The sequence below is a fragment of the Micromys minutus genome (assembly GCF_963924665.1).
Source record: "Micromys minutus genome assembly, chromosome: 20".
Taxonomy (NCBI): Eukaryota; Metazoa; Chordata; class Mammalia; order Rodentia; family Muridae; genus Micromys; species Micromys minutus.
Genome location: NC_137955.1, coordinates 40,906,077 through 40,913,072, shown reverse-complemented (window position 1 = coordinate 40,913,072; position 6,996 = coordinate 40,906,077). Strand labels below are relative to the sequence as shown.

At 42.8% G+C, this 6,996-nt stretch overlaps 1 pseudogene across 1 annotated transcript; it reads left to right on the top strand.

The window, feature by feature from the left end:
- The first annotated feature begins 791 nt into the window (after positions 1-791).
- Positions 792-2,138, top strand: LOC308433507 (tubulin alpha-4A chain-like; annotated as a pseudogene). Its single transcript has one exon. The product of its transcript is annotated as a tubulin alpha-4A chain-like (transcript).
- Positions 2,139-6,996: the final 4,858 nt, after the last annotated feature.

Here is a 6,996-nt window from a genome sequence, read left to right as displayed (position 1 = left end):
CTGCAGACGGTGGACCATGCTCATGACATTTGAGATGAAAATGGGAACTTCACTGGAAATGGGACAAAGGAACATTCATGTTACTTATATTCTGAAAAAGAACTGGCTGCTTTGTCTGTCGTGGAATCTAGGTGAGACTGAATTCAAAGGTAATTAACTATTTCTCATTGAGAAGATTATAACACAGCATTCATGATATAACATCGTTACTGCTAGTTGCTTTTATCTGCTCACAGTTGGAACTGGGAACCTAAAGCAAGCAGAAGTATTCGAAAAGGCATGTGATTTAATCATTAGCACCTTTAATAATGTAGGAAATATAAGGACTGACAAAGCTGGCTATTGTTAAAGCAACTACCACCATTAAAGACAAACCAGGCACTTTATGACTATGACAATGTAAACTTCTCCTTAAGGATGAAATGTCAATTATTAGAGGATTCAGGGTATAAAACTGAGAACTTATTGGCAAAACATTCATTTAAAGAAAATGCTATAGTAGTTCTCTGCTCAAACAGGACCACCTAAGGGATTGTTTTCCTGAGTTCAACCACATTGGCAAGGAGAGGGCATTGCAATTATGGTACAAGCCTGCCTGCCTGGTTTTCAATAAGTGGCAGAACTTGTAGCCCCATGTAGTGATGGTTTTGCAGGCAGGCAGAGGGAGAGGTTTACAAGATATCTATATATGAAGTTACAAGATAACTGCACCCCAATTTTAAGAAAGGCCTACAGATCTCACCGAGACCTGTGACTCTGACACTACGTGAGACATACAGCCCAAATTCATCATGTGTGAGTGCGTTTCAGTCCATGTGGGGCAGGCAGGTGTCCAGATGGGCAATGCCTGCTGGGAGCTCTACTGTCTGGAACACGGGATTCAGCCTGATTGACAGATGCCCAGTGATAAGACCATTGGTTAAGGGGACGACTCCTTCACCACCTTCTTCTGTGAAGCTGGAGCTGGAAAACGTGTGCCTCGGGCAGTCTTTGTGGATCTGGAGCCTACTGTAATTGATGAGATCCGAAATGGCCCATAGCGCCAGCTCTTCCACCCAGAGCAGCTTTTCACTGGGAAAGAAGATGCAGCCAACAACTATGCCCATGGTCACTACACCATTGGCAAGGAGATCATCCACCCAGTGCTGGACTGGATCCGCAAGCTGTCTGATCAGTGTACAGGACTTCAGGGCTTCCTAGTATTCCACAGCTTTGGAGTGGGCCCCGGCTCTGCCTTCACCTCTCTGCTGATGGTGCGGCTTTCTGTTGACTATGGCATGAAGTACAAGCTGGAGTTCTCCATCTACCCAGCTCCACAAGTGTCCACAGCTGTGGTGGAGCCCTATACCTCCATCCTGACCACACATACCACCTTGGAACACTCAGACTGTGCCTTCATGGTGGACAACGAGGCCATTTATGACATCTGCCGCCGTAAACTGGATACTGAGCGCCCAACCTATACCAACCTCAACCGCCTCATCAGCCAAATTGTCTCCTCCATCACAGCTTCTTTGCGCTTTGATGGGGCCCTCAATGTGGACCTGACAGAGTTCCAGACCAACCTGGTGCCCTACCCTCAAATCCACTTCCCCTGGGCTACCTATGCACCAGTCATTTCTGCAGAGAAGGACTACCATGAGCAGCTTTCAGTGGCAGAGATCACCAATGCCTGCTTTGAGCCTGCCAACCAGATGGTGAAATGTGACCCTCGGCATGAAAAGTATATAGCCTGCTGCCTTCGTAACCATGGAGATGTGGTACCCAAGGATGTGAATGCTGCCATTGCTGCCATCAAGACAAAGCGCAGCATCCAGTTTGTGGACTGGTGCCCCACAGGCTTCAAGGTTGGTATCAACTACCAGCCACCCACTGTGGTGCCTGGGGGTGACCTGGCCAAGGTTCAGCGTGTAGTGTGCATGCTGAGCAACACAACCACCATGGCTGAAGCCTGGACCCGCCTGGACCACAAGTTTGACTTGATGTATGCCAAGAGGGCTTTTGTACACTGGTATGTGGGTGAGGGAATGGAGGAAGGGGAGTTCTCTGAGGATCGAGAGGATATGCCTGCCCTGGAAAAAGATTATGAGGAAGTAGGCATCAACTCCTATGAGGATGAGGATGAGGGAGAAGAATAGACAGCTACTTGGAGCCTGTTCATTGTGTTTATTGCAAAATCCTTTCGAAATAAACAGTCTCCTTGCAAAAAAAAAAGAAAAAAAAAGAAAAAGAAAGGCCTAGAAACTTACTCGATATATTTCATAGAATTGTGAAAGACACTGCAATGAATCTCAAAGGATAATGCATGAAACTGTCAGCACAAAATCCAAGTATCACTGAAGACACCCAAATGCTGGCAATGTCAGTAAAGTAGAATATCTTCCAAGACCACTTTCAGGCAGAGTGAAGTCTGCCTGGGAGGGCAGCAAAATGTCCCAGAAGCTTCAGGGATAAAGGGATGGAGCAACCTAAGGAAACATGCATCATGATACCTTATGTTCCTGGTATTTAGGATCCCAGAAATGGAACTCCATGTTTGACCTACTGGGTTTTCAAATACCTTTGGTCCTGTCCCTCCTATTTTCCCTCCTTTTGGATTGGAATCTTTACTCTGTGCCAAAGTATTAGAACATGTTCTTGTTGTTTAGTAGGTTGGCTGATTGGCTGAATAGCTGGTTGGATGGTTTGCTGGTTGGCTGGTTGGTTGATTGGTTGTTTGGTTGATTGGTTGGTTGGTTGGTTGGTTGGTTGGTTGGTTGGTTGGTTGTTTGGTTGGTTGACTCGTTGGTGGTTGATTGGTTGGTTAGTTGACTGGTTTTGCAGGGAGCAGATAGTTGCTAAGAGCGTGTCAGGTCTGAGAAAAGACTTTGAACTTTTAAATTATTTAAAACTGTTATTATAAGTGAGGATAAGCACATTTTGTGTTAGGAAATTTTCCTGAGTATCTAGAAAGTAGGTAGAGAAGTTATCATTAAAATCTGAAATGTTCCCAACATGCTTGTGTTTTGGGGTGCTTTTTTCCTGGTTGATGGCACTCTTCTGGGAAGTTGCAGAATCATAAGGAAGGGTGGCCTGGCTGGTGGAAATATGTTCCTCTTTTGGCCCTGATTTCTGTGTCCCCAGACTCTAAAGACATAAGAAGTTTCTGCTACACATCACACATTGTCATGAACTCTGCAGTGCCTTCCTTACCATGATAAGGTTTTTGAAATCATGAAGCAAAAATCAATTCTCCATCCCTTAAGTCATTTCCAACATGTATTTTCATCACAGTGATACAAACTTAATACAAGAAGAACACCAGGAAGAAGAAACAATTTAAAATCAGGAGGGACACTGAACCAACAAAGAGTATGCATGAAAATGTTGAACATAGTCCCCCTACCCCCAAAAAGCTGGTTGAAGATAATGAACGCAGCCTCTGAGTAATGTAAGAAGAAATGCCTTACATCATCACATGAAGGAACTGATTGAATGACAGATCCATGGTTCATTAGTAAGAACTGGTGAACGATTTTCAATGGAGAGCACATAGGCACCTGGCCACAAAGACTGCTTAACACAGAGAAAATATTCCTCTAAAATGAAAACATCTCTTACAAGTAACATTAGTCATATATTTATATATATATATGTGTGTGTGTGTGTGTGTGTGTGGTGTGTGTGTGTGTGTATATATATATATATATATATATATATATATATATATATATATATATATATATATATATATATATGAATTTCAGCCTTGGCTTTGATTTTAAAAACTGGAAACCACCCAGTGATTAAGCAAGAGGAACATCTTGTTCTCCTTCTCTGCACACAGAACAGCTTTCAAGAATAGAAGTTGTTGGTCTATGTGAATTGTAGTGTAAAGATGCCACAACCCACTGAAAAATAGAAAATCTGTGTAATGCAGCATATTATAAATCTCTGGGCACTAAATGACTGCTGGGCTCATTTTAACTGCAGCGACAAGCCTCTGGGATGTAGATATTATTATCCAATTTCACATGAGGGGACAGCAGTGCTTAGCTTGTGTGAAGTGAGGGGCCTGGTAAGAAATGAAGCCATGGCTTAAGCACTGATTCATCTGAGCCTGAAACTCACCCCCATATTACTGTAAAAAGCATACAAAGTATTTTCTTTAAAAAATAGTTTTATTGCATTAAATTCAATTTTTTAACCACTTAGCAGATATAAATTCAGACCACAAACCTGCAAACGGTACCAGCTTGTGGCACAAGTAGCAAGTGTTTCTTTCTCCGCCACAGTACTATCAGCAATGGCTTTCTTCCTATGTAGAGATGGGAGGAGTTTGTGTCTCAGGTTTAATGGAGGGATCAGAGCACATCTTGGTTGTACTGCTAGTGGTATATCTTATAATCAGTGATTTTCTAGATTGGTAAATATTCAAGACTTCAAATGCTAATGGCAAGGAACTATTACATGTAGCTTTTTGTTTACTTATTATTATTTTCTATTTTTTCTAGAAACAAACATGCCTTTTTAATATTTAAACTTGAAAAGTCAATATATTATAATTACAAATAGGTTAGTTTAGCTGATTTTGTAAGTGAGAAAACAATTACCTCTTTCCACCCAGGTTTACAAAAAACTACAGCCAGGGTTAGACAGACGGTTCAGTGGTTAGATGTGCCCATTGATGTTCCAGAGTACCTAGAATCCATAATGGGTGGTTTACAAACCCCTGTAACTCCATCTCCAGAGGATATGCCTCCTCCTGCCTCCTCCTGCCTCCTCCTGCCTCCTCCTGCCTCCTCCTGCCTCCTCCTGCCTCCTCCTGCCTCCTCCTGCCTCCTCCTGCCTCCTCCTGCCTCCTCCTGCCTCCTCCTGCCTCCTCCTGCCTCCTCCTGCCTCCTCCTGCCTCCTCCTGCCTCCTCCTGCCTCCTCCTCCTGCCTCCTCCTGCCTCCACAGGCACACACACATACACACACACACAAGCATAGACACAAACACATATACACTTAAAGTAAATAAATCTCGTTGTTAAAAGACAGACAAATGAGGGGAGAAAAGCATACAAATAATACAGCATAAATTTTACATAACGTGAGAGGCTCCAGAAGGAAATGAAAGTTGAAAGAAATTATGTTTCTGTCCTAGGGTTGATGAGTCAAAAGTTGTGGGAAAATATAATAGGACCCAAAAGATCTAAGCTAAAAGAAAGCGAGTGCCCTACACTAGGATCCTGCTGGGGTCTACTCTCTTCAGAGGTACCTGTGTGCTTCTCTTTGATGGTAGGAAGGGTCTCTCTCACCCAACATTATTCCATTCTGCTTAGATAAAGGTCACAGAGTCCTTTCTGTTTCTATCCATTTCCCTTCAGCTTAATTGTTTCAGCTTACCAAGCAACATGGTTGGAGGCATCACATCAGCATAATAGACAGTTGATGCCTAATCTGTCTATCACAGATACTCACATAAAAAAAAGAAAAGTGACATATACATAAACTGTCCTAAATCTGTAACTGGCATACTTGTGGCGGTTGACTAGTGGAAAGTCAAGATTTATTTTGCCTCTCACTTCTGGAAGCTCCAATCTCAAATGCAGTGAAAATATTACCTTGGACCCAGTCAAGAGGGCCAGGTGGTGATGGCCAAAAAACAGATGATGGGGGAGGGGCAGGGACAGACAGACAGACAGACACACAGAGGCCCTGGGTCAATGTGTGGCAGATCATCTGCCCTGACGGCCCAGCCAACACTGAACTGTAGCTGCTCTACAGCTCCAGCTACAATCTAGCCAGGCCCTCACAAGAACTTTTTTATGGAAGCCCAGTGTTCTGACATCTTGCTGAAGTCAAGACTACAAGTCAGGTCTACAAGGCAGCAGAGACCCTCCCCCAGGCCAGTGTGCATTAGCATCTTTCAAGACCCTGCCACCTTCAGGTTTCTTACCAGCAGAGTGGCTTTAAAAAGTATCTACTCAATGCCTTAGTTTTCATTCAATGTTTGTTGCTTTTATTTTATGTATATGGCATTTGTCTTGTGTGTACATCTGTATACCAGTGGCACACTTGGTGCCCATAGAGACAAGAAGAGGGAATCTGAGCCCATGGAACTGGAGTTAAATGTAGTTGTGAACTACTATGTGAGTGCTGGGAATGGAACCCAGATCTTGTATAGTAACAAACCTGCTCTTAATTACTGAGCCATCTTTATAGGATACTGTCTTCCATTTTTTAGTTTACTGTTCTGTAAGATACATATGGTCCCAATAATTACCTTTGAAAGTTTCTTCAGAACTGAAATCATGTGCCTAAAGCACTGGCCCTAGACTGACAGTCCAGAACACATCCCTATAATCTCAGGACATCCCACTAGGCCCACTTGTTAAAGAGAACAATAGCTCTTCACAGTAATACCGTGAGGACTAAGCCATTCATGCACAGGCCTTTGAGGAACACTAAGCAGATTGAAAGCATACCACCATCATCGGTCATATTATTCTGTTTTACCACCATCATCGGTCATATTATTCTGTTTCTCATCCTAGAAGTTGTCATAATATACAATCACAAATGAGGCAAACATAGGTGTTTTCAGTAAATGACTCTTAAAAAGACTAGATATTTATATTATCGGTGTTTCGCAAATGTCAAAGAGGTGAGCATGATGGGGAGAGATTGCCAGCAAGATTTCAGGAGAGTTCTCAAGTCACATAGATAAACAAGAAAAGAATACACATGAGATGGAGCAGGACCTCCATGTTATGATAAAATTACAAGAAGGTGTGCATTTAGGCTTATTTTCCAGTTCCCAGCAGAGAGCTTCTAGACCCTTGAGTGTTGGTCATATGACAGAGACATCTTTTGTTATTCATAACAAGCTTCTGTCAAACACATTGTGTTTTACACTAACACAGTTTTTATATGGGCCTGGTCACACTGCCAGAAAAGCCAACTCTATGCTAAGGTATTCTACTTTCACTCTCAAGTGGAAGAGGGCTGGAAATGGAGGTAATCCCCAAC